Source organism: Camelus dromedarius, chromosome 8, assembly GCF_036321535.1.
Source record: "Camelus dromedarius isolate mCamDro1 chromosome 8, mCamDro1.pat, whole genome shotgun sequence".
In the NCBI taxonomy this organism is placed as follows: Eukaryota; Metazoa; Chordata; class Mammalia; order Artiodactyla; family Camelidae; genus Camelus; species Camelus dromedarius.
Genome location: NC_087443.1, coordinates 8,318,318 through 8,345,675, shown reverse-complemented (window position 1 = coordinate 8,345,675; position 27,358 = coordinate 8,318,318).

The following is a 27,358-nucleotide window of genomic DNA, read 5'->3' as shown; positions in this document are numbered from 1 at the left end:
AGCTATGAAAATATAGTATTCATCAAGAAATTAAATGTTTAAACATTTTAAATGAAGAATATTTAAAACATGACGAAACATCAGTCATGTATTTAACACTTATCTTGCAAACCTTAACACTTTGCTATGGACATTGTAAACACAAAGAACAAGGAGTATCACTTATCATCCTGTTAAGCAATGGGTGGTCTTAACGCACTGCATTCACCCCCTGCGAGTGTGCCCTGAGGGGAATTCAGGATGGAAAAAAAGAGTCAAGTATCCTGTGCTTTGGATATAGGGGCACCTAGATAATTAAATGTGTATCTAAGGAAGAATTTCATTTACTCCAGATTCTTACAGCTTCCCATACATAAAAAAACAAGAAAATAATTAACTTGAGATATCTGTTCTTCTTGATTAGCCAGCAGTCTTTTACCAAGATGTATACTTAACTCCATGTATTTCCTAGCCCAAAAATTCATATATATCCTGATTCCTCCCCTACCTCTTCAGAGCAGATCCTCAGAGTTACCTGAGAGGCCATGTCCCGGGCTATAGTCCTCAGTAAGTCCCTGATAAAACTTAACTCACAACTTTCACATTTTGAGTTTTTCCTTCTGTCGACAGCACAGTTGAATTCTCTGGTCTACCCTCCTTGAAACTCTTACTCTCTAACTTGCCAGATGTACCTATGTTCTTGAATTGGTATGTATCAATCCTTTAGATGTATTTTATTATAAATATACACAACATATATACACACATTCATGAACTATACTATAGTAGTTCTTTAGAATGTATACAAGTATTATTATTTTGCAACTTGCTTTTCCCCCAACTTTGTATTTTTAAGATTTATTTTTGCTTAGGCAGTATGATTCCAGTTCACTCATTTTAACTGACAGATACTGTGATATATATTCACTCTTCTATTATGCTCATGTTTTGCTATCAAGCAAAAATGCAGTAAACGTTCATTCATTCATTCACCCCAATCCATTATGAGCCCTGGTACTCTAAAAACCAGGCATATGGCTGAGAAGGAAACCAATAATTGACTTCTGTTCAAATTTGAACTTATGTTTGGGGGAAGACAATTAGCTTAATTTAAAAAATACTGTATGTTAAGAGGTGCTAAATCTGTTGAAGGCATGGAGTAGAGTAAAAATGATTGGATATGATAGGAGTAGAGTAGGACCTCAGTTGTAAATAGTTGGTCAGGGAGGATGTACCAGTCATCTGTGCCTGTGATAGAGCTGTGTAAGGAACATTTGCGTATCACAATTGTTTATGACAACAAACCTAGGTTTATGGGTCAGCTGGGGTGGGTCTGCTTTAGAATGTGGGTCAGCTGGATTTGCTCTGGACTGTGGACTGTGTTCAGGTTGACCTCATGATATCTCCTCACTCACCTTGAACCAAGATGTGTTTTCCTATGGTAAATGTCAGAAGTGCAGGAGACCAAGCCAAGACACATGAGTAAATTTAAGGCCTCTATTGGTGTCTTGTCTGCTAACATTCCAGTGCTCAGTCAACTAAGCCCTAGTAGGAGGGAAAGCACACTTCACCTACTCTAGTGGGAGGTACTGAGAGGTCACCTGGCAAAGACGTCAGTGTTTAACTCTGTAGCAGAGAGATGGTGAGACATGGCAAATTGTAATCTAGTCTACCTCAAAGGGCCTCACTGTGAAAAAAGACAACAGAGAAAGCACTTGAATAAGGTAGTGAGGCAGCCTTGGTGATATCTTGGGAAAGAACATTCCAGGTAGAATGAATAGCTGGTGCAAACTCCCTGAACCTGAACAAGGCTGCAGTAATCAAGGAGCCATAAAAAGTCCAGTGTGGCTGAAGGAGATGAGAAAGGAGAGAGGAGTAGGTGGTGGGGATGGAGGGAAATAGGGACCAGACCTTGGAGGGCCCTGTTGGATATTGTAGAACTTTAGGTTTTGTTCTAAGTGAAATGGGCACCATTATAATATTTTGAGCAGAAGAGGGATGCAGTCTGGGTTCTGCTTTAAAGGACCATGGAGAACTGATTGTGGAAGGACAAAGGCAGAAGAAGGGAATCATGTTCAGAGGCTACGGGGATAATGAATTAAGGGGAAACTATTTATTTCAATTAAAAAATAATGCTTTATCTGAAGACCATAAAATAGCCTTCTATGATTATTTTTCCTAAAATGTCAATGTCTTGCTATTCGTTTTTAGAACTTTATAGAATGAATTCTTTTTGTATGGAGTAAGGTTTAAAATTTTCATTTTAAATACAGGGATAATTACTTTCATATGCATGGGATGTTTCATTGCCTTTCTCTTCTGCTTTTATTTTAATCCTTATGGCAGTGATGCATTTTATCAATTCCTTTAGCTTTATGATCTATTCTCATGTCGGATAGGACCCATTTTATCACCACGTATCTTTTTCAAAATTTGCTCTTCCACGTCTTTAGTATAACTTGCCACATTTGGCACACACAGAGTCTGTTGTGGGTTGAGACTGGACTTTCATGGAATTTATAAGTTAGTTTGATTATAATTAACTTCCTTGATTTTTGTCTTTCATCCATGAACATAACATTTTATATATTTAAGTCTTCTTAACTATCATTTTTTATCATTTTCTCAATAATTTCATGTACATTTTCTGTTAGATTTGTTCCTCAACATCTCATATTTTTATTTCTATTTTAAATCATGACTTTTGAAAGGTTACTTTTTTGAACTGATTGTCACTGGTGTATGGGAAGCTGTTTCTCTGTGTATTGATCTATCATTAAGCAATATTGCTTGACTTTAACAATTTGCCTATAGGTGCTTTTAGAATTTTATCTGTAAAAGGTTATTTTGTCTGTGAAAAATCATAATTGTCCTTCTCTTCCAATTATTTTACCAGTATAAGTTTGTGTTGCCTTGGTTTACTGCCTAACACCTCCAATTCAGTGTTGGATAGAAGTGGTGATAATTGGAATTGTTGTCTAATTTGTGATTTTAGAAAGGAACATCTTGCAGTAATTTACAGAATAATTATAGAAAAAATTGGCAAGGATATAGGAAGCGTGAACAACACTGTCAACCTCCCTGTTCTAACTGACAGTTACAGAGCACTCAACAATAGCAGAACACGCTCTTTTCAGGTGCACATGGAACATTTACAAAAATAGACAGTATTCTGGGAAATGAAACAAACCTTAATAAACTTAAAAGAATGAAATCATACTAAGTATGTTTTCTGACCATATGAAATTCCACTAGAAATTAATAACTGAAAGATTTCTGGAAAATATCTGAAAATTAGACAACTCCTAAGTAACCCATGGGTCAAAGACAAATTGTCAAGGAGAATTAGAAAACATTTTGATCTGAGCGATAATGAAAACATCATACCAAAATTTGTGGAATGCTATGGAAACTTAGAGAAAAAGCAGTATGTTTATATTGGAAAAGGGAAAGGATCTGAAATGAATTAAAGCACAGAAATCAAGAAAATTGAAAGTAGGAAAACAATACAGAAAAATGAGTGAAACCAAAAGTTAGCTATTTGAAAAGATCAGTACAATTGATAAATCTCTAGCCAGACAGACCAACACAGAATTACACACAAATTACCAATATGGGGAAGGAGAAAAGGGCCATCACTACAGACCCACTCTTGGATTACTGCAGACAATCACGTGCTCACAAACTTGAAAACAGATGAAATGGAATTCAATCAACTGCACTTAGCAAATGATGCTAATTCTGTCATTAGAGAGACATGAATTACTGGAAGATGTAAATTGTGATTTTTATTATATCACTGCTCACTAACTCTACAAAGATGTGGAAAGATGGAGACCTCCTATGTGGTACCAGAAAGGATACAGAGTTAAACATGCATGTAAATCATAGGAAAATCTAGGATTCTGTATTCCAAAAATAAGTACTTCAATGAACAAACGTTTGCTTACATCCCCCCCTCCCCAGTTCTAGAGGTTGGGGGCTGGGAATGAGGGTGGAGAGTGTAACTTGTTGAAATCGTCTGGGTCTATCACCAGGCCTTTACCTCCTGCTGCTCTCACACCTCTTCATGTTCCTCTGCACCTTCTTGTTCTGACCCTAGAAGGCTAGTCAGTAAATGCTAAAATTTTTATTCTGCCTCTGTTCCTAAAGTCATACCCAGTTTGGCTCAGTGTTGCCTTATCACCTTCAGACAGAATTCATTTAGTCTATTTCTCTGCAGTTCCCAACATGCTCATAGAGAAAAAATGAAGAGTCATATTTCCAGAAAGATGGATAACATGGAAAATGATAAAGATTTTACTTTATAATATAGTTAGTTCTTTCCACTAAATTGGACTTTCTTTGGTTTGGCCAGAAAGTGAAGTTTGGAAATTAAACAATCTTTTTAATCCATTCTCCTGAGAGTTGAGTCAACACTATTTGTCTAGAGTTACAGATGGAGAAATGAGGTGCAGCCTGCATGCTCATGGCATTTTGGCAGTCTGATCATTATTCCCACATTGTAACTCTATTACATTAGTATATTATTCCAGTAAATAAATTCTTAGAAGATAAGTAGTTCATATGTCCTGGTTCATAACACCAGTGATGTACACACTAAAGAAAAACCCAATCCAAGTAGCAAAAATTAGAGCATAGATGTTTTTAAAAGGATGTCCTAATGCATGTTATAAAAACTCATAATAAGAGACCATCACTAAGTTCAGGTCTGTAGGACCACTAGGACGACATCTGATTACAAGCTGTTATGCATTTCCTGGCTCAACTTTTGCATAATTGCTCTTAATTTCCCCTAATGAAACTGTGGAAATAGAGAATCATATTGTGGAATTGCAAAAATAAAACCTTCAAAACTGATCACCTTGCAGTTCAGTCCATCTGGTCATCAGTTTTGAGGACAAGATAATCAGGAGTGTGAAACTAGGGAACAGTGGGGGTTCCCATGGCTATTAGACAGCCAGCCACACTCAGATGGACAGGAAATCTAGAACCCGGACTCGAAACCACTTTCCAGGGGTCCACAGATCACCTTCTGGGGAAACCTCTGCCATTATATTCAGAATGGGATATCAGAGTGAGAAGTTTAACTTTCATTAGACTTTCAAATGATGCGTTTACTTCAGGGCATGGATATCCAGCCATGGTACTGATAGGAATGGTCAAGTCTGGAGTGGCGGTGAGGGGCAGGGGGCAGTATAGACAGAGGTTCAACTCAACTCTGGTCAGGACAGGGGTGCAGAGGGCAGTGATTTTCCCTGTCCTCACTGTCACTACCTGAAGCCTTGGGCACTTTCCCGTGACGATGCTGAGGGGATGGCGATCGCAGCCCTGTCTGTGCCCTGCCCTTGTCCCCCAAATGGTGCCACTTCCATGCACTCTGGCTACCAGGGTTGGCCTGCCCAGGCCTTTTTCTGGATCATAGGAAGCTGCTCTCCCTCCTGCATGGTGAGCCCAAAGTGCTTGGTCATTCACCTCCCCCGAGAACATCCCTTGACCGGTGACTCTTGGGAGCTGGTATGTAAATCCTTCAGCTTCCTCACCTCTCAGCTGAGATTGTTCTGCGGTGTGTGGTTTAAACCACTTTCCAGAGCTCCCCCATGGGGTTATGCCCCCAAAGCCCACTGTGGCAGCTGGTTTAGTAACACACACTGTGGGCTATCTTCTCAGCCCTGTGTCACCTCCCAGCTGCTCTCCTGGTCTTCTCTGCATCTCTCAAGAAAACTGCTTGCACTTGAACCCTTGTCTCAAGGGTTCACTTGCAGGGAAAACTGAACCAAGATCGATCAAGCCGACTGAGCTCAGCCCCCCAGCCCTAGGAACAACCATCCAGTCTTCCTGAGGAAGGACTTGCCTGCAAGAGTTTCCAGAGGTCTCAGCAGGTGCCGAGTGGCAACTGGTGCTCCAACAAGAAGCTGCAGAGGCAGGTTGGCTTTCCTTCGAGGTCCCTCAGGGGGGACCCCCACCAGCACCAGCCTCCGCCGACACCCTAACTTGTGGGAAGTGCAGTCCCTTTTGGTCTCTTTTCCCCCTTGGAGGGGTGTCCTTTCCTGAAGAGCGTTGGCTGCCCAGGAAGTAAACGATGTTCTGTCGGTGCTGCTGGCTTTGCCTTCTGACGTGGGTCAGTGTCGCCTAGGGCTGCTGTGAGTAGTGCTCTGCTGGTCCCCGGAGCTCGGAGGACTGTTTCCAGCAATCAGTTCCTCTATTTTATGGCTAAATCTTTCCACTGAGGCATCTAGGCTTTTCTTCCAGCAAAAAATAAAAATAAAAAATAAAAATCTGCTCCTTGGGCCATGGCTACTTTACCCAGTGGAGGCAACTGGTCTTGGAGAAAGAAAACCATGTTGGACTCAGACCATCTGGGTTTATGTTCTAATTCCAGCTGTGTGACCTTCTGCCAATCATGTAGCCTCTCTAAGCTCAGGTTTCTCATTGGTAAAATGGGCAAAATTAACAAAATTATACCCAACAGAGTAGTGATGTGGCTGGCTTAAGAGAGATGGATAGTATGTTGCAAATGCAAATTAAACCTATCGAGAGCATTTTCCACCTATCAGGTTAGCAAATATAGGAATTCTGATGATGCTCTGTGCTGGGGAGGTCGGGGAGAACAGGGACTCTCATAAGTTGCCGATGGCAATGTGAGTTGTTACACTTCCCTGAAGGAACATTTGGCAAAAACTTTCAAAATTACAGACACATGCCCTTTAACCCAGCAATTCCATTCACCAGAATGTGTTCTCAGAGATACTTATACACGTGCAAAGTACCTACATTCACACACACACACACACACACACACGTGCGTGCCTACATAGAAGACGTGAATATTAACCACATTATCTAAGACAGAAAAATACTTGAAACAACCTAAATGGCCATCAAAAGAGAATCGGTGAAATGAGTCACAGTTCAGTGCAAATGCATGCAGTTGCGCAAAGAGCAAAGCAGCTCCACCTATCCTGACAGTCTTCTTTGAAATATGTTGATAAGTGAAAAAAAAAAACAAAACACCCAGCTGCAGACCCGTGTGAAGAGTTTGCAATGATTTGCGTAAAAAGTTGCACACATGTGCAGGCGACCCCTATGGAAGGAATGCAGGTGTCCCTGGAGAAGGGGACTCACGGAGCTGGAGGACCAGAGAGTTGAGGGCACCTGATTTTCTTCGGATGCTTTTTGGACCTCTTGAATCTCTGACATGTAGAAGTATTACTGATCGAAACATTGTTAATTAAACTGGAAATTGTGTGTGCCACATGCACAATTATTAGACCTGATAATCAATGTGAGTAAATGCTGATAATAGTGCTTGCAAAGCAAAGTCCTGCACATAAGATTCTGGACAACTTGTGGACAGCCTGGCACCAGGGACAGCCTGGGCTCCACCCCTCAATGGCCCCATGGTGCTTGTGAGGTCCAGAGATCCACTTCAGTCCCCTCCAACTGGGTCAGAGCCCCTGGGCAGGGGTGACCTGGTTTCCTTTTTTTTTTTTTTTTCAGTTAATGGAAAATTTAATTAACTCAGAATAACCTATTGCAAACAATGCTGGTAATCCTGACAGGAGGGCCAGTGTAACAAAAGACACTGACAAACACGACTTTTTGGCAGGAATGGAGAAACTAAGCAAACTGATAAATCCTCTTATTTATTGAAATCTATGGTGGGAAAAGATGGAAAGGAAGAAGGGGTAAATTCTGACTCATAAAGACCTGGTTGGTTATTAGCCTGCCTTATGCTTTCTAAATAAGTAGTACCCGGTGGAAAATTCTTTTTTAAGCACCTTTATTGTGGTCTGGTTCCTGCACAGTAAACTACACATACTTCAGATGTGCAATTTGATGAATTTTGATAGATGTGTACACCAGTGAACCCACTACCACAATCGAGATAGCTAACATTTCCATCACTCCCTAAGAGGTACAAATTTCAAATTCCCAATTTATCCCTTTCCACTTCCTTTCCCCACTGGTAACCATAAGTTTGTTCTGTCTGTGAGTCTGTTTCTGTTTTTTAGTTAAGTTCATTTGTGTCTTTTTTTTTTTTTTTAGATTCCACATGTAAGCAATATCATATGGTATTTTTCTTTCTCTTTCTGGCTTACTTCACTTAGAATGATGATCTCTAGGTCCATCCATGTTGCTGCAAATGGCATTATTTTATTATTTTTTATGGCCGAGTATTCCACTGTATAAATATACCACATCTTCTTTATCCAGTCATCTGTCAATGGACATTTAGGCTGTTTCCATGTCTTGGCTATTGTATATAGTGCTGCTATGAACATTGGGGTGTGTGTGTCTTTTCAAATTAGAGTTTCCTCCAGATATATGCCCAGGAGTGGGATTGCTGGGTCATAGGGTAAGTCTGTCTTCAGTTTTTTTATGAACCTCCATACTGTCATCTGTAGTGGCTCCACCAATTTACAGTCCCACCAACAGTATAGGGGGGTTCCTTTTTCTCCACACCCTCTCCAGCGTTTATCCTTTGTGGACTTTTTCATGATGGCCATTCTGGCTGGCGTGAGGGGATAACTCGCTGTAGTTTTGATTTGCATTTCTCTAACAATTAGTGATGTTGAGCATCTTTTCATGTACATGTTGGTCATCTGTATGTCTTCTTTGGAGCGATGTCTGTTTAGGTCTTCTGATCATTTTTTGATTAGGTTGCTTTTTTTTTATATTTATTAAAGTATATGAGCTGTTTGTGTATTTTGGAAGTTAGTTCCTTGTCGGTCACATCATTTGCAGATACTTTCTCCCATCTGTAGTTTGTCTTTCCGTTTTGTTGTGATGGTATCCTTTGCTGTGCAAACACTTTTAAGTTTTATTAGATCTCATATGTTTATTTTTTCTTTTATTTCCATTACTCCAGGAGTTGTTTCAAAAAATTGAATGCTGTGATTTATGTCCAAGAGTGTCCTGCGTATGTTTTCCTCTAGGAGTTTTATAGTACCTGGCCTTACATTTAAGCCTTTAATCCACTTTGAATTTATTTTTGTATATGATGTTAGAGGATGTTCTAATTTCAGTCTTTCATAGGTAGCTGTCCAATTTTCCCAGTACCACTTATTGAAGACTGTCTTTTCTCCATTGTGTATTCTTACCTCCTTTGTCATAGATTAGTTGACCATAAGTGCGTGGGTTTATTTCTGGACTTTCTATCCTGTTCTGTTGATCTATGTGTCTGTTTTTGTGCCAGTACCATACTGTTTTGATTACTACAGCTTTGTAGTATAGTCTGAAGTCAGGGGCATGATTCCCCCAGCTCTGTTCTTCTTTTTTAAGATTGTTTTGGCTGTTCGGTGTCTTTCATGTTTCCATACAAATTTTAAATTTTTTAGTTCCAGCTCTGTGAAAAATGTCATTGGTAATTTGATAGAGATTGCATTGAATCTGTATTTTGCCTTGGGTAGTATGGCCATTTTAACAATATTGATTCTTCCAATCCAGGAACACAGTATATCTTTCCATTTCTTTATGTCATCTTCAATTTCTTTCACCAGTATCTTAGTTTTCAGAGTACAGGTCTTTTGCCCCCTGAGATAGGTTTATTCCTAGGTATGTTATTCTTTTTGGTGTGATGGTAAATGGTATTGTTTCCTTGATTTCTTTTTCTGCTATTTCACTGTTAGTGTAGAGAAATGCAATAGATTTCTGTATATTAATTTTGTATCCTGCAACTTTACCAAATTCATTGATGAGCTCTAGTATTTTTCTACTCACTTCTTTAGGGTTTTCTATGTATAGTATCTTGTCATCTGTAAACAATGACGGTTTTATGTCTTCATTTCTGATTTGCATTCCTTTTATTTATTTTTCTTCTTTGATTGCTATGTCTAGGACTTCCAAAACTATGTCGAATAAAAGTGGGAAGAGTGGGCATCCTTGTCCTGTTCCTGATCTTAGAGGAAATGCTTTCAGCTTTTCCTCATTAAGTACGGTGTTAACTGTGGGTTTGTTATATATGGCCTTTATTATATTGAGGTATATTCCTTCTATGCCCACTTTCTGGAGAGTTTCCATTGTAAATGAATGCTGAATTTTATCAAAAGCTCTTTCTGCGTCTATCGAGATGATCATATGGTTTTTATTCTTCAGTTTGTTAATGTGGTGTATCATGTTCATTGATTTGCATATATTGAAAAATCCTTGCGTCCCTGGGGTAAATCCCACTTGATCTTAGTATATGATTCTTTTAATGCATTGTTGGAGTTGATTTGCTAGTATTTTTTTTGAGTATTTTTGCATCTATATTCATAAGTGATATTGGCCTGTAATTTTCTTTTTTTGTGTGTGATATCTTTGGTTTTGGTATCAGGGTGATGGCCTCCTGGAATGAGTTTGGAAGTGTTCCTTCTTCTGCAATATTTTGGAACAGTTTCAGAAGGATAGGTGTTAACTCTTTTCTAAATGTTTGGTAGAATTCACCTGTCAAGCCATCTGTTTCTGGACTTTAGTTTGTTGGGAGTCTTTTTAAATTACTGATTCAATTTCAATACTGGTAATTGGTGTGTTCCTATTGTCTATTTCTTCCTGGTTCTGTCTTAGCAAATTGTACCTTTCTAAGAAATTGACCGTTTCTTCTATGTTGTCCTTTTTGTTGGCATATAGTTGCTCATAGTAGCCTCTTATGATCCCTTGTATTTCTGTGGTGTCAGCTGTAACTTCTTTTTCGTTTCTGATTTTATTAATTTGAGCCCTCTCCCTTTTTTTTTCCCTTGATGAGTCTGACTAAGGTTTATCAACTTTGTTTATCTATTTAAAGAACCAACTTTTAGTTTCATTGCTCTTTTCTATTTTTAGTCTCTATTTCATTTATTTCTACTTTAATCTTTATGATTTCTTTTCTTCTACTAATTTTGGGTTTTGTTTGTTCTTCTTTCTCCAGCTGCTTTAGTTGTAAGATTAGGTTGTTTACTTGAGATTTTTCTTGTTTCCTGAGGTGGGCTTGTATGGCTATAATCTTTCCTCTTAGAACTGCTTTTGCTGCATCCCAGAGGTTTTGGATTGTTGTGTGTTTGTTTTATTTGTCTGAAAGTATTTTTTTAATTTCCTCTTTGATTTCTTCTGTGATCCACTGGTTGTGTTGTGGCATATTGTTTGGCCTCCACATGTTTGCATTTTTTTCTTGATTTCTAACCTTATAGTGTTGTGGTCAGAAAAGATGCTTGGTACAATTTCAGTTTTCTTTAATTTACTGAGGCTTGCTTTGTGGGCCAGCATGTGGTCAATTCTGGAGAATGTTTCAGGTGAACTTAAGAAGAATGTGTCTTCTGTTGCTTTTGAATGGAATGCCCTATAGATATCAATTAAGTCTATCTGGTCGAATGTGTTATTTAGTGTCTATATTTCCATATTGATTTTCTGTCTGGATGATCTGTCCATCGATGTAAGTAGAGTGTTCAGGTTCCCCTACTATTATTGTGTTACTGTCAATTTCTCCTTTTATCTCTGTTAACAGTTGCCTTATATATTGAGGTGCTCCTATGTTGGGCACATATATATTTATTATTGTTATATCGTTTTCTTGGATTGATCTCTTGAGCATTATGTAGTGTCCTTCTTTGTCTCTTGTAACAGTCTTTATTTTAAAATCTATTTTGTCTGATATTAGTATTGCTACTCCAGCTTTCTTTTGGTTTCCGTTTGCATGGAATATCTTTTTCCATCCCCTTACTTTCAGCCTGCATGTGTCTCTAGCTCTGAAGTCGGTCTCTTGTAGACAGTATACATATATGAGTCTTGTTTTTAATATCCATTCAATCAGTCTGTGTCTTTTGGTTGGACCATTTAGATAGGTGAATTGTACAGTATATGAATTATGTCTCAATAAAGCTGTTAAATATTAAGATAGTACTGTCTAAGAAGATTAACATAATACATTTAACTTGTGTCTATTCCCATTATTAGGAGCAAATGATTGGGGGTAAATCTGTGTCAAACATTCCATGTTTCAAAACCTTCAGAAACCAGACATCAGTAGAATGAGAGTAGATTTGTAAACACAAGTGGATTCTACAAATTTGGACATTGGTGTGTGGATTTGACTATGATGTATATAGGAAGTTGAAAGTATATTTAATAGAACAACACCGAACTAAGGTTTTTTTCATAGCTTTTTATCATTTTCAATCTGTTTTACCACTTTTACCCTGACCCACTGATCCTCTAGCAAGCACTACCATAATTGAACTTCACTCAAGTGTTTCCCCTAGGCTGCTATCATTTATTATTTTACAGAGTCAAAGACATCACAGTGTCTTTGCTCTGGGAGAATTCGCTCTTCCTCCAGACACAGAGCTATAATGAGATGCCTGCTGGTATTTCTTCTAATTCCTAAAACTCTGGTAGTGTGATTTATATTTTATTTTCATCTCCTCTCCACTTGGACTCAGTGCAAAATGGAAGTAATTAACAATGCAGTCAATGAAAAACAGACCAGCGGGATGCCCCGTTGTGGCTCAGCCCAGCCTGCTATGCCAGTGCAAGATTATTTTTAAAGCTCTCAGGCAGCCTTGGGCCTAACCCTCTTGGAAATAGCTGGTGTCATTCAGGGAAGTAAAGGATGAAGTGAGGTCATAGCAGAACTGCTGCAAAACAGTACCCAGAGGCCAGATGCATGAAGCATCTGATTAGAACTGGACATTTTTGTCCTTCAGCTGATGCTATTTCAGTGAAAGGTCTTGATTCCTTTCCCATCTTAAAGGGCTTCGGGGCACATGGCCATAATAAATTGCCTGTCATCCAGGACTTTCCTTCTGCACTTGTGCCTGGATCTCTCCAAAGGATAGATTCCACTGATGCACAATATGGGTCACATTTTACAAAATTTTTGAGTCATCCTTTTTTTCTCAATTACAGAGATGAATCTAAAGTTTTTGTGAAAACCTCAAAGCACAAAAATAAAGCAGCTTGGAGAGTGATTCTCATGATAACATTTTCAGAAGGGCAAGGCAGTTCTTGCTATTAGAGAACATTTATTTCTGAGGACCTCATTTTAAAGTAATCTCCCATCAGCACAGGCTCTGCCAACCTCTGATGCGCAGAGCTGCACAAAGAACTCCTCAGTGTGTGATTCCTCTTTGCCCTCAAGTCTGACTTCCAGTTAATAACATTGCACAGCCAGCTCTCCAGTGACAGTCCCTTACTCTGCACCTCACCACTCCAGGCAGAGTAAGCTGGACCAGGTGGCTCAGAGAGAGCAGGTGGCATGTGGAAAATGCCTGAATCTGTGGCGTGTCCCTCTGGGGGTGTGTGCATGTGTGTACACGTATGCAAGTGTGCCACCCCGGTCCCCCCATTTCCTGGTCACCTCAGTATGCTCCGTGGCCAGTACAGTTCTGTCAGTCTGACTGTTCAACCTCAGCCTTCTTTCAGTCTGTCATTCCATCCAGGTTTGACCTAGCCACACGTGCATCTTTATATTCTACATTAAGAAAACAATCTAATTAGACTCCATTGTTCCACTCTCCTGTAAAGGTAATTCTTTTTAAACTTTGTGACTCAGAAGGCCTTTTGTTTTCCCTTATTCATTCTGCCCAGCTGCTGATTTCTTTGAAGTGTGTGTTATCTGGGATCATAATCAATTCTAGAAGAAGATTTTATCGAGGAGGGGTAGGGATGGAGAGGTGGTAACTTATTTCTGCAATTTCCAGAGTCCAGCCTCTTCCATTTCCAAGTGGAGAAAGTTAAAATGTGATCACTGGCCGATCACTCAGTCTCCAAACCAGTGCCTCCTGTTTTACATTTTTATCATGGCAGCATCTTACTTTTAGGTACGAATTGCTGCGTCAACTAGTTATTTGTGTTTTACAAACTACCACCAAGATTAATGGATGAAGGAACAAGGGTACTGAGTTCATGAGTCGGTGTGGCGCCTGGGCAGTTCTAATGATCTGGCCCGGGCTCAGCCAGTCTTGGCTGGACTTGCTCCTGCATACTTGGTCCCTGACTGGCTCAGCGGGAGGTGACCGGCCAAGGCGGGCCTCAGTTGGACAGGCTTATCTGTGCTCCGTGTGCTTTCACCCTCCAGCGGGTCAGCCCGGACCTGCTCACCTGGCAGCTGGGCAGAGTCGTGAGAGAGAACAGAGCACACGAGGCCTTTTGAGATCTAACTTGGAACTGGGATATCAGTTCTGCTGCATTTTTTAAAATTTATTTTTTCATTGAAATATAGTTGATTTACAATATTGTGTTAGTTTCAGGTGTATAGCAAAGTGATTTGGTTTTATATATACTTTTTTATATGAAACATTTTTTATTCAAAAATTTTTATACAAAACGTTTAGATATATATGTATTTCATATTCTTTTTCATTATAGGTTATGAAAAGCTATTGAATATAGTTCCCTGTGCTCTACAGTAGGACCTTGTTGTTTATCCGTTTTGTGTATAGTAGTATGTATCTGCTAATCCCAAACTCAAAATCCTCATTTATCCCTCCCTTCCCTTTCCCCTTTGGTAACCATAAGTTTGTTTTCTATGTCTGTGAGTCTGTTTCTGGTTTGTAAATAAGTTCATTTGTATCATTTTTTGATTCCACATATAAGTGATATCATATGATATTTGTCTTTCTCTGTCTGACTTACTTCACTTGGTATGATCATCTCTAGGTCCATCCATGTTGCTGCAAATGGCAGTATTTCATTTTTATGGCTGAGCAGTAGTCCATTGTATTTCATACCACATATTCTTTAACCAGTTATCTGTCGGACATTTAGGTTGCTTCTGTGCCTCGCTGTTGTAAACAGTGCTGCTGTGAACACTGGGGTAATGTATCTTTTTGAATTAGAGTTTTCTCCAGATAAAGCTCAGGAACAAGATTGCTCGATTATATAACTCTATTTTTAATTTTTTTAGAGAAATCTCCATACTGTTTTCCACAGTGGCTGCACCAATTTACATTTCCAGCAGCAGTGTAGGAGTGTGTATGTTCCCTTTTCTCCACACCTTCTCCAGTGTTTATTATTTATAGACTTCTTGGTGATGGCCATTCTGGCCAGTGTGAGGCAATACCTCATTGTGGTTTTTGATTTGCATTTCTTTAATAATTAGTGATGTTGAGCGTCCTTTCATGTGTCTGTTGGCCATCTGTGTGTCTTTGGAGAAATGTCGATTTAGGTCATCTGCCCATTTTTTGATTGGGTTGTTTCTTTTTGATATTAAGGTGTATGAGCTGTTTGTAGATTTTGGATATTAATTCCTTATCAGTCACATCCCTTACAAATATCTTCTCCCATTCCATAGATTACCTTCTCTTTTGTTGATGGTTTCCTTTGCTGTTCAAAACTTTTGGGTTTGATTAGGTTCCATGTGTTTATTTTCATAGTTCTGCTGCATTTTTATCGGTCAAAGCAAGAGACAATCCTAGCCCAGAGTCAAGGGGTGGGGAAGTAAGCTCTGGATAGAAAAAACTTCCAAGTCATGTGGCCGTAGGATACGGACACCAAGAAAAGAACAATTACAGCCATAGTGAGGGACGAGGGATGGCCAATTATTTCCCAGTTTCTCAGAGACCCAGCTTATTCTAAGGGGATTTTGGGAAAGTCTTTCATTTCCAGGTATTTAGAATTATGGCAGGTTAATCACTGGTATCTTGGCGTTGGTGTGGCTTAAGAAGAAGCAGGAATGCATCTTCGTTTAGTTCAGGCTGTTGAAAATGGGAACCACAGAGCCTGAACCACATTTTCCATCTAGTCAGGGCCCGGAGGTCAAGGATTCTCCCCTCTGCTGCCTTATCCCTGCAATAACTTCAGAAACGACCTCTTCCAGCCACATACAGAAGTGATTCATTTCATTATATAAATACAATATTAGTAATTTCCATCTATGATGAATGATTTACTAGTAGACTCTCACTGCTGGCTTATAGAATACTGGTGTCTATGCCAGACTCATTCAGCTACAATTTTATTTTATTTAAACATTAAACTCTGTTCATATATATTTAATCTTCATATTTTTTTGTTCTCATAGCTTGATTGTCCTTTTCCAACTTAAAAAAAATTAGAGTAAATATTGGCTGTGAGGCAGAATCCAGCCTTGCATGTGCTCTGGGTCCTGACTCCTGATTCATCTATTCGGGGGGAGGGTGTAGCCCAATGGTAGAATATGTGCTTAAGCATTCATGAGGTCCTAGTTTCAATTCCTAGTCCCTCCATTAAAACTAAATAAATTCCTTGGATTCATCTGTTCAGGGTCAGCAAAGCTTCTAAATTAGGGTTGCCAGATTTAGAAGATAAAACCCAAGGCCAAGTATTGCATGGGATATGCTTAATGCTAAATCATCATTCAATGTCTGAATTTCACCTTTGGCTGGGTGTCCTGTATTGTACCTGGCAACCTTATTCTGCACGAGTAGGGAAAAAGTCAGAGAGATGTGAAACACAGGCATTGGGAAAGTAGCACCTAAGGGAGACAGTGATGAGTTCAGTGTAGCAATAAGAGGGAACTGACCCAAATTTGTATTACAATGATAATATAGTCAAAAGGAAAAAGCGTTCTTACATACATAATAATTCACCTTCATGCATTAGACATTAGAAAGAGAGATCTGGTGGTAGATTTAATTCTGCTATTAATTTTTTTTATATAACTCAGGAAAATTAACATTTTCCCAGATGAGAGGACATGGCAGTGCACAAATTTATAATGGAAGACAGTGGTGAAGACATGAAACAAGACTCATTCCTAAACTGGAAACAGCTCTTTTATATATGCAAAACGAACTTGACTTATGATCGCGCTGTGCTTTATGTTTCCAATTACATCTATTATTTCATTCCTCACAAAGATCTTAGGAGAAGTTATTTTGCTTCCATTAATCCCTATGATCAGTCCCGAGGTGACTACGGATCAGTGTGAATGTCCTAATGTTAATAGTTAATTAGTTAATATCCAGTCTGGGGCCATTACCACCTGATCACTCTGACTCCTGGAGGTGTGAGTTCCTGTTTGCAGGCTGTACACAGGAGAAGAACTGTCACTCAGCACAGTAGTTTATTCAACAGACACTATTTCATGCTTGCCGTGTGCTAGTCATGGCAGGTTGTTGACTGCAGAGCCTTCCCTCTCCACCCCTCCTGATAGCCTCCTCCAAAGTGAAAGTGAAAAGACGAACAACCTTTCCCCGCAGCTTTGCTGTGTCAAGTCACAATTTCATATTGATTTCGAACTGGTCATACTTCATGTGTGTAGGGGAGGAAAAGTACCTTTCCCCCCACCCTTCTCAGTTCTTGGCTGAGAACCCTGTAATAAAAGACAGATTAACAAGAGAAAAACAAGCAGAAGTTCATTGACATGGACGCCTTATGTATTTATTGGAGATACCCAAGGAAAGATGAGTAACTCCATGAGGTGGCTTGGAATTCAGGCTTAAATACATATTAATAGGGAAAAGGGAGAGAAAATATAGGCCTCTTGGAGGAGAGTGAGTGATTTTTCGGGAAGATGAACAGGCCTTTGGAAGAGCAGACGGGAGGTTTGATAGTTTGTGACAAAGTTTGAGTGTGGTCTTGACTTCTAGTCTCTTCTCCTGTGATAAGAGCCAGTCTTTCCTGGTTGAAGAAACTCCTTAGGGAGGGGGTTTATGACAACTGAGTTCCTTTCAAAGGATTTGTCTATAGGCAGATGAGGGGAGTTCAGAGAAAACTTGACCCTGCATTTGCTGTTTTTTAAGTGCTTACAGCTCAAACTAAACAGTATACCAAAGCATCATAGTTGGGTTGGGGTGTCATGGCCTGAACTCCTACCATCATGTTTTGGGGGGACATACTCTGCTACCTTTCACAGGTAACCACATTGGTATATTTTATTTGTCTCCTTTGGCTGGGTTTGGAAATTTTATTAATATGGTGACTCATATCTACTTGAGTTTTGTCCAAAAGAAAAAAAAAAGTGCTTGTTTGGAGATAAAAATAAAAAACTCCCAATTTGGCAGTAAGATACTAGAATTCAAAAACTTTACCTTTCATTCTATTTTAAAAAGTAAAAATCATCGTAAATAATATGATGATTCTGTTATTTCTGGCATGTTATCTATAAACTGTTGGCTTGGAAGATTTTTTAATATGCATTTTAAAAAGAGAAGATTAAATATGCCTTCAATTTGAAAATTGGAGGGAAAAGATCTATAAAAAGAAATCACTGAGCTATCTACATCATTAATAAGAGGACTGTTGACGTGAAAAGTAGATATACAATATGATTTATGTCAAGTGCAATATACTGGAATAGGAACTAGCAAAAGTTATGTCCTTTACTATAACCCTAATTAACTGGAATCACATTCTGGAATTCAGTCCAAGAGAAGTAGCTGAAGATACTGTGTTTTCTGTTCACAAGGGGTCTCCAAAGAGATATTGGCTAATATTTATTAAACATCAGAGTCAGGTATTGTTCTAAGAGCTTCACATGTCTTAATTAACTCATTTTATTCTTACAGTAATCTTATGACTCAGGACCTAGTACTACCTTCATTTTACAAGTAAGAATAGTAGACCACAGAAGGATTGGCCCAGATTCTGTAGCTAAATGTGACAGGACCAGGATGCAGATCAGGTGATTGAGATCAAGATTCCAAATGTGGAATCTACAGTCCATCCCCATCTTACATTAACTCACGGGTTCGGGCTTCCAATGATAGTGGAATACCTGATATCTGACTACTCTCCTGTAAACAACAATGAGAAATGCTGGGTGAAATACTGAAGACAACTACTTCAAGGCACTGATGAGCAAAGAAAGCAGACAATAGTGGGGAGGATGCCATTAAAGAAGGGAAGGTACCTGTAAGATGCACTTTCCTATAGCTTGTCCTCTGAGGCCACTTCCAGGTCTGCCCGGCCTTGGACAGAGCTCAGGTAGAAAGACCCGCTCGTATTGGCCTGAGTAGATGGGAGATGGAACTTGAGGGGAGAAATCCTGGAACAGAAAAAAATCTTTAGAAAGAGGAGCCCCACATCCTTGACTGCATCTGAACTCAGCCTGTGTGGGTGAATTAAGGAGCTTACTCTGAAAGGCTGAGATAGTTGAGTAGAGATTTCAGCAACATCCCAGATGGAGGAGACTAAGTTTGGGTTTGTGTCCAGCTCTCTTAGAGAGTCAGGAAAACACATCTTGCTTTTCGCTGGGTACCAGAAAAGTCCTGCTTTAGGAGTAAAGATTGTATCTCAGGAGTAGTTTCCTCTCCCTAACATTAAAGGCAAGAACGGAAGAGACCTCCTCTGGTGGGGAGGGTACAGCTCAGTGGTAGAGCACATGCTGAGCATGCACAAGGTCCTGGGTTTAATCCCCAGCATCTCCATTAAACAAACAAACAAACAAACAAACAAACAAACTGTCCCCCCAAACAAAAAAAATACAGGAAAAAAAGTGTAAACAAAAATAGAACGATTATTTCTGCAAAAACTAAATTAAACACTTTGGAAAGACAATAAAAGTAAGACACTAAAAAAAAAAAAGAGAGAGACCTACTCTAAGAAAGCCTAAAACCAAGAGCCTACCCAGGATCAAAAATCTCCGTGGGTCTGTCACTGATATAGACCCTACGCTGGGCTGCAAAACAAGTCCCAGTACATCTCAAAGGACTGACATCATACAGAGTGTGTTCTCCAACTACAACAGAATTAAAGCAGTGACAGTAGGACAACTAACGTGTCCCCAGATGTTTGGAAATTAAGTGGCACCTTTCTCAAAAGCCCATGGGTCAAAGGAGAAAACACAAGGGAAAATCTGGTAACACACCAAGATTGATTTTCAAGCAATGAGGAGCGGGACCCGAGTTCGGTAACGCTATCACAGAAGTGCTGGGGAGCAGAGTTGAAACTCAAAATGCCAGTAGCTTCCTGGAATGTTTTACTACCCAGATCAAAGGCAATTTCAAATGTAGATAACTCTTTGAGGCTTCCCGGAAAGCTTTTTGTAATTTCTTCTTTGGTGGAACCCCTGTGGGCGCATAGACGATGAAGAAGGCAGGGGCATTGATGGATGTGGCAGAAACGTAAGTGACACCAGAAACTCCTCCCGGGCTCCACAATGGACTTGACTTGATCTTTGCTTAACACACTTGTCAAGTCCAGGTAAAGCTAAAGTGAACAAGCGGACGCCAGTGGTGACAGTTATTCTCCCAAGGATGGAACTGAGCTGGGGAGACAAAAATGACCTGCAACTTTCTTCCGGAGAGAAGTAATTTCCTCTTAAAACCTTTGCCTTTGGTTTCTACCTATTAACATTTGCTTTACAAGGTCTGGCACCTTTTCTTGTAGAACAGGTATGTTGGGAAGAACACAAGAACAGATTCGATTTCTAGCCCTGGGGTTCTAGTCTGAGCTGTGCTAAGTCAAGTGCAAGTTCTTCAGCAAACGGTGAATATTCTGGGCCTTGCTCTTCTCAACAAATGAAGGAGTATGTGTGCAGCTCAAGTAACAGTTTAGTATAAAAGAGCTGTTAGGTTGTCATCGCCATCATCATCGCTGGCTCAAAGAGCAAGATTCAGCTCTGTGCTGTCTGTGAGAAACCCACTGTAATTATTAATGTATTTTAAAGAGTTAAAAGTAGGTTAAAAGTAAGAGAAAGAAAAATGCAAAGCTTAGGCAAAAGTAGACATTGATAGGAGGTCTAACTTGGCCCCAGGAAAGCCTGGCCTCGCGGAGCAGCAGACCCAGGCACTCAGGCACCCTGGGGGCCCCTCCTCCCTCTCCATTTGCAGCTTTTATTAGCTCTGATGATTTTTCTCCAGTAGGTCGGGAATGTGCACTTGGCGTCCCCCACTTCTCACAAAGCTTATTACAGGCTTGCTATATGCCAGACATGCTTCTGTTGCCTGAAGAAAAATCCACAACCTGAAAGTTCTTGAGTTATGTTTTATTCAGCAGAGTTTCTGAGGACTTCAAGCCCAGGAGGCAGCCTCCCAGATTGCTCTGAGGGGCTGCTCTGAAGAGGTCAGGGAGGAGCCAGGATATACAGGAGTTTTGCAACAAAGACCAAGTAGTCAAACATCAAAAGATTACTGTACATCTCAAGTTAAGGAATTGAGCACTTTTGTGTGTATGGGAAGATGCAAGAGTCTGGGCTCACTGAAATCATCCCTTTGATGTGCACCTTAGCTCTCTAGGGCCAGTGTGCTGTTCTTTCCCATCCGGAGTACCCTCTGCGTGCACCCTTGGGGGTGGCTGCAGGCGCTGAGGGCTGGGCAGCAGGCAGCCTGCTTGTCTCCATCCTGAGTTCCCTCGGGGCTCACCACTGGGGCAGCTGTCGTGGCTTGGTGGCCGCAGCATCCTTTGTTCACTGCTGTGGCTGTTTCTAAGCACTTGAGATGTATTAACTAACGAAACTTCATCACAACCCTGTCAGCCAAGTGTTACCAGCATCCCTGTCTTACGGACCAGGAAACTGAGAGACAGGAAGGTTGTATAACTCACCCAGGGTCACACGGATTAAAGTGCTGAGACTGGGATTCTTAGCTTCGTCCTCAAAGAGACACTTGATTTCTTTCTCTGGCTCCCGTGTGGAAAGCCTTGGGCCAGGACTCTGACCTGGAGGGGGCCATGTGCCCTCAGCCCTCTCTCTCCCCCCAACAGCTCTGTTCTCTGAGGACAAGGCAGCTCCCACAAAGTCAATATGCTTGGAGCAGAAGCAGGAGCATTTTCCAGAAGGGGAGGGAGAGCTGATTATGAGTTAGTCACGCCCACCTCAGGGTCAGCTCAGAGTGAAGCAGCTGAAAGATGCCTGTTGGGATGAACCGAGTCAGAAGGGTGATGACACCTGTCTCGTTGTAAATGACTTCCTTTCAACAGTAAGTCTCACTGTGTCTTAGAGATTTAGCTTCTGCTGATTTGAGAGAGGGAATATATAGATACAGGTAATATTTACATATAGAATATATTTACATTTACATATACAATATATTTACATGTACTAGTTACATGAAATATATATATTTACTAAACTAAAAAAAGGAAAATTTCACATTGCTTCAGTTTTCACACTGTCGACTGAAAAAAAAAATGCACAGCCTAGAAGTTGAGAATTGTGTTTTATTTGGTGGACTTTCTGAAGACTTCAAGCCTGGTGAATAGCCTCTCAGATGGCTCCGACGGACTGCTCTGAAGAGACGGGAGGAGCCAGGACACGTAGGGGTTTTTGCAGCAAAGACCAGGCAGTCGGAACATCAAAAGATTACTGTACGTGAAAGGAAACCAGACATCTCAAGGAACTTAGTGCTTTTCTATGTATGGGAAGATGCGAAAGTCTGGGCTTATTGAAGTCATTCCTTTGATGTGCAGCTTAGCTCTCTAGGGCCAGGGTCCTGGTCACTCCCTGGATCCCCTCCGGATGCACTGCTGGGGGTGGCTGCAGTGGCCGAGGGCTGGGCAGCCGGCAGCCCCTTTGTCTCCATCCTCATTCCCTCAGGGCTCCCCGTAGGGGTCGGCATCCCCTTCGGGGATGGTCGCAGCATCCTTTGTTTGCTGATACGGCAGGCAACATTTTTCATTCATGATACCACCCTAGAAAATTTTCTGTTAAGTCTCTTTGAAGAAGACGGGGCTTTGCTCTTTGTTAATGACCATCATCTCACAGCCTGTGGCATTTCATCGCATGATCACTGCATATCTGCTTATCAGTTTGCAGGTGACAGGGGCAGTTACTGCTTACAGTCAGTTAGGGAAAATCAGATACATGTTAATAGCCTCTTAGGAAAAGATAGGATATATGCTAATAACGTGTTAGAGAAGTTACCCTCCAGAGGTTTTAAAACTTTGTGTCCAATTTAGCAAATTCACTGCGGCGTTCTTTACTCAACTGAATATTTAAATCTCTATTTCTCACATATTCTCCTAAACAGCTCTTTTGTCTTCCTGTTGACGCACCCATTGGTCAGTTAGATTGAACTTTGGTGCTTACTGCCTTTCAAATCTACTCATTCAAATTTTGTCTTGAAATGTGGAAGGGGCATCTATTTTCTGATGTAGATAAAAACTGTGATAAAATAGTGGCAAAGGGTTACTCTTTTTTTTTTTTTAATTTCTAAATTTTATTGAGGTCTTGACAGTTTACAGTGTTGCGTCAATTTCTGGTGTCCAGGATCACGTGTCCGTCATCCATATATGTACACGTATATCAAAAGGACCGTCTCTGATGCTCCCTTCCCTCTTCTGATGGAGGAACCACTGCCGGGTGCAGGAATGAGCATCTTGACAACACAGCCACTTCTCCCTTTGATGGAGGGTCACCTGAGGCCAGGAAGCCATGAGCAGAGCGTAGGGCATGGGACAGGAGGAAGGGGCTGGCCGGCTGTGGGTGGGGGGCACAGAGTCAGAGAGCTTACTGAAATCTTGAAATATGACCTGAGGGTATTTTCCATTCCTGGCACTCTGGCTGCCATGAGGCTGTCCACACATTTAGACTCAGATAACTATCTCTCTTGCTTCAGGACATGATCCAAACAAAAAACAAAGTCAGTTGTGACTTCCAAAAGCTCTTGAAGCTCTTTTCAGAGACAACAGTGGCACAAAGCTAAAGCTTAGACTTCTTGGAGAGAAAAGGGATTTGCAGATCTCAGTGAGCCCAGGCTTTTCAGAGCTGAGGTTTACGAATGAAACCGTAGGTGATGAGGATGAGGACAGACTGTAAGATAATTTCCCTGGCTCAGAGGAAGACATGGCAACCCTTCCTTGCCGGGAAAATGATGCAGGAGAGATTGGGAGCTGGGACCCAGCTGTATCTGGGTAGGTGTATGCATGGAAGGGGCAGGGGTGACAGGGGATAGATAAGGAGACTTATGAGACTTGCCAAGCGTTTGGAGCTTTTGGAAGGAAACCACCTCAGAAGATGTCCCAACCTTATGAAGGGATGAGACAATGGCACAGAAAAGACAGCATAGAGAAGGGACCTAAGGTAGCACACCCCCAGGCCCCCTGGTCTGCTTTGGGGGAGACACCGATGTTCCTGCGTGTCCAGTGGGGGTCCGGGAACTGTGGAGGGGGCATGGCATTGGGGAGCCTAGGATGGCAAAAGAACATTGCAGGGGAGGGGGTGGGTATGGACAGGGGCCTGGTGTCTACCTGAGGCCAGGTGGGACCAGGGAGAACCACAACCCACACAGCAGGACAGAGGCCACTTTACAAAGATCCAGCATGATAATCCAGCCAGTGGGGCCAGTAGGACCCAGACAACCGCACCAAGACAGGAACCCCGGCTCACAGACGCCATCCTGGGAGGTCAGGGGAAAACAGAACACAGTCCACACAGTCTGCATTTCAGTTTGGCTGAGTTTAAAGTCTGGATTGAGCAAAAAAGAGAGATGAACTTCTCACCTGGAAGAAACCAGATCTCCCTGAACAGTCTGGGTGAAGTGGGAACTTCAGAGCTACGTAGAGCTCGCTTTCAGGGAAAAAGTTGCATCTCCGATAATCCATGTGGTGGTTCACCGGCAGAATCCAGGGATGTTGGCGACCTCGGTCCTCCATCACTCTTATCAGCATCAGTTCTAACCTGTGACCATGCGTGTGCTGATGCCCTAGAAGATCTTTTAATTTTCGAGACAGCTTTTAGCCAAGGGCAAATTCTCTTCTTTAAAAGACTCACTTTGGGTAAATAACGTGTATTCAGCGCGTGACACCTCCACTCACTGGTGAAGCAGTTTATACTTGATTTACTGTGGCTGCAGGCAAACTGCCAACTCCCGGGGCTCTCATGCCTTGAACGTGTAGGTAATACATTTCAAAATGTCTGTTTCATACAGTGGAGTGTGATGATTTTCCTTCTGTGGTTTTCTGAGTTCTGAACCTTCTCTCGCTCTTTTTTATTAAGTTCTAGCTGTTGTGCAATATTATATAAGTTAGAAGTCTACAGTATTGTGATTCACAGTTTTAAAGCTTTACTCCATTTATAGTTATTATAAAATTTTGGCTCTATTCCCTATGTTGTAAATTATATCCTTGCAGCTTCTTTAATACATAATAGTTTGTACCTCCTAATCCCCAGCCCCCATACAGTCCCTCCCCACTCTTCTCTCCCCACTGGTAACCACCAGTTAGCTCTCTGGATCTGTGAATCTGCTGCTTTTTTGTTACATTCACCAGTTCCACGTGTAAGTGGTATCATACAGTATTTACCTTTCTATGACTTATTTCACTCAGCATAATACCCTCCAGGTCCATCCATATTGTTGCAAATGGCAAAATATCATTTTTATGGCTGAGTAATATTCCATTGTGTGTGTGCATGTATATGTATATATACATATATCTTCTTTATCCAGTCACCTGTCGATGGACATCTAGGCTGTTTCCATGTCTTGGCTGTTGTAAATAGTGCTGTTGTGAACATCGGGTTTCAAATTAGTGTTTTTGTTTTTTCTAGGTATCTACCCAGGAGTGGACTTGCTGGGTCACATGTGCCGTGCCAACTGGCATCTGCTGAGGCCTTGCCACCCCCTCAGACTTGCAGCCGTTAGGCGTCTGCCTGCTCCTCTTCGGAAGATAAAGTTGTGAGGTGTGTGTGCCTTAGCCATTTCCCAGGGCTGTTAATTTTGCCAACTTCTCTGTAGCTCAGCTGACTTGTCACATCCCTTACCGGAGTCATAAATTCCACTACCTTCCTTGTGTCAGCCCGTGTCTCCATCATAGTGGAGTCATAAGTCCACTCTCCTCCCATATGCCAGAGCCCCTCCCCTCACTTACAGCCAGTCAGAAATCCATCCCCCATCCCTTTGTGTCCACAGCCCCTGCTTCAATAAAAGACCCTGCAAGTTCACCCCAGCTCACACGGGCACCTGCCATCTGGCTGGCCGTTACCGTAGCAGCGAGCCTATGAAACTTTCCTTTGTTCTTAAACTTCTCTTGGTTTTTGGTAAATTTTTTTACCAACCGCAACACTGGCCTGCCGCATGTCCCCCAACAATATGGTAGTTCTATTTTTAATTTTTTTGGAGAAATCTCCATACTGTTCTCCATAGTGGCTGCACCAATTTATGTTCCCACCAACCTTAACCTCTAAGAAGAGGTGTGGGCTCCATCACCACAGGCCAGGACGTGAGGATTGGAAGGAAGACAGAGGTGATGAGCAGACCGCGCTGGTGACAGGGCTCCGCAGGTTGAAGTGTCACTGACATCACTTTCTTGGTCACCACGTGAGCCTCATAAAAGAGCAAGAAGGGAAGCGCTCCCTCTGCAGGTGGTAGTCTGAGACCGGGCAGGTTTTCATCTGCTGGCGAGAGCTGTAACTCAGCCCGGTGATGCCCTCCCAGGGCGGCCTTCCTGGGCACCTCTCGGGCTGGCTGAGCACCCGCCCTCCCTCCGAACCAGCGTATTACGTTGCTTCCTAGGTTTGCCTGTTGGTTTGTCCAGCCCTCCAATAGGGACAGAATTTTTTTTTATTTAGGATAATAGTATGGGTGCCTTGACACAGCACAAAATAGAGTGAGAGCTTCATGAATGAGAACTGAATAAATGGAAGGAAGAAAGGGAGGAGGAGAAAAAGAAGAACAAAAGGCGAGAACAATAATAGGGGCAAATTAACTATTATATGTGAAATAGATAAACACCAAGGACCTACTGTAGAGCACAGGGAACTATATTCAATACCTTCTAATAAAAGATAATGAAAAAGAATATGAAAAGGAATATATATATGTATAACTGAATCACTATACTGTACACCAGAAATTAACACAACATTGTGAATCAATTATACTTCAATTGGAAAAAAAAAATGACAGGAAAGAGAAAAATTGGAGTGGGGGCTTTAGGGCATCTTGCCAAAGACTTTCTGATCTGGAGACTTCGTTCTGGCCTGACATGGACTTGGAATTCTCTCCAGTGGATCCCGGGGGAGCCAGGATCTCTATGCATTAACCTGGCTAAAATTCTCTCCTGCGTCTGCACTTTGCCAAAGTCAAGTAGAAAGGCAACTGTTCCTGTTTTTTGGTTTGTTTGTTTTTACAGTTGTCCCCCTAGTGTGGAATTTCCCAGAGTGGAGTGATTCTGGGTCCCCTGGGCAGCAGAATCAGCACCTGCCTGGTCTGCACGACCTTGCATATGCAGGTGGACCATTTTAGGTGCCGAAGTACAAACTGAAAGGCAATTTGGCCAGCTAAATATAGAGTGACACTTTTAAAGATGCAATCTTGGCTGCTCCAAGTGCCTGAAAAGACCTGCTCTTCATGTCACTGCCAGGGGCGAAGGATCGGCCTTTTCTGGATTGCAAGAAGGTTCAAGGACCTATGTGGAAAGGAAACCAATCGTCTGGAACTTATCCATAGGAAATTATCTCAGCTCTTCATGTATATGGTACCTCCTGGAGTAATTTCTCTGCAGGCAGCTGCAGAACCGTTTTTTATCACCATTTTGCAGCAGCCCTGTAAGCAGCACATGGTTT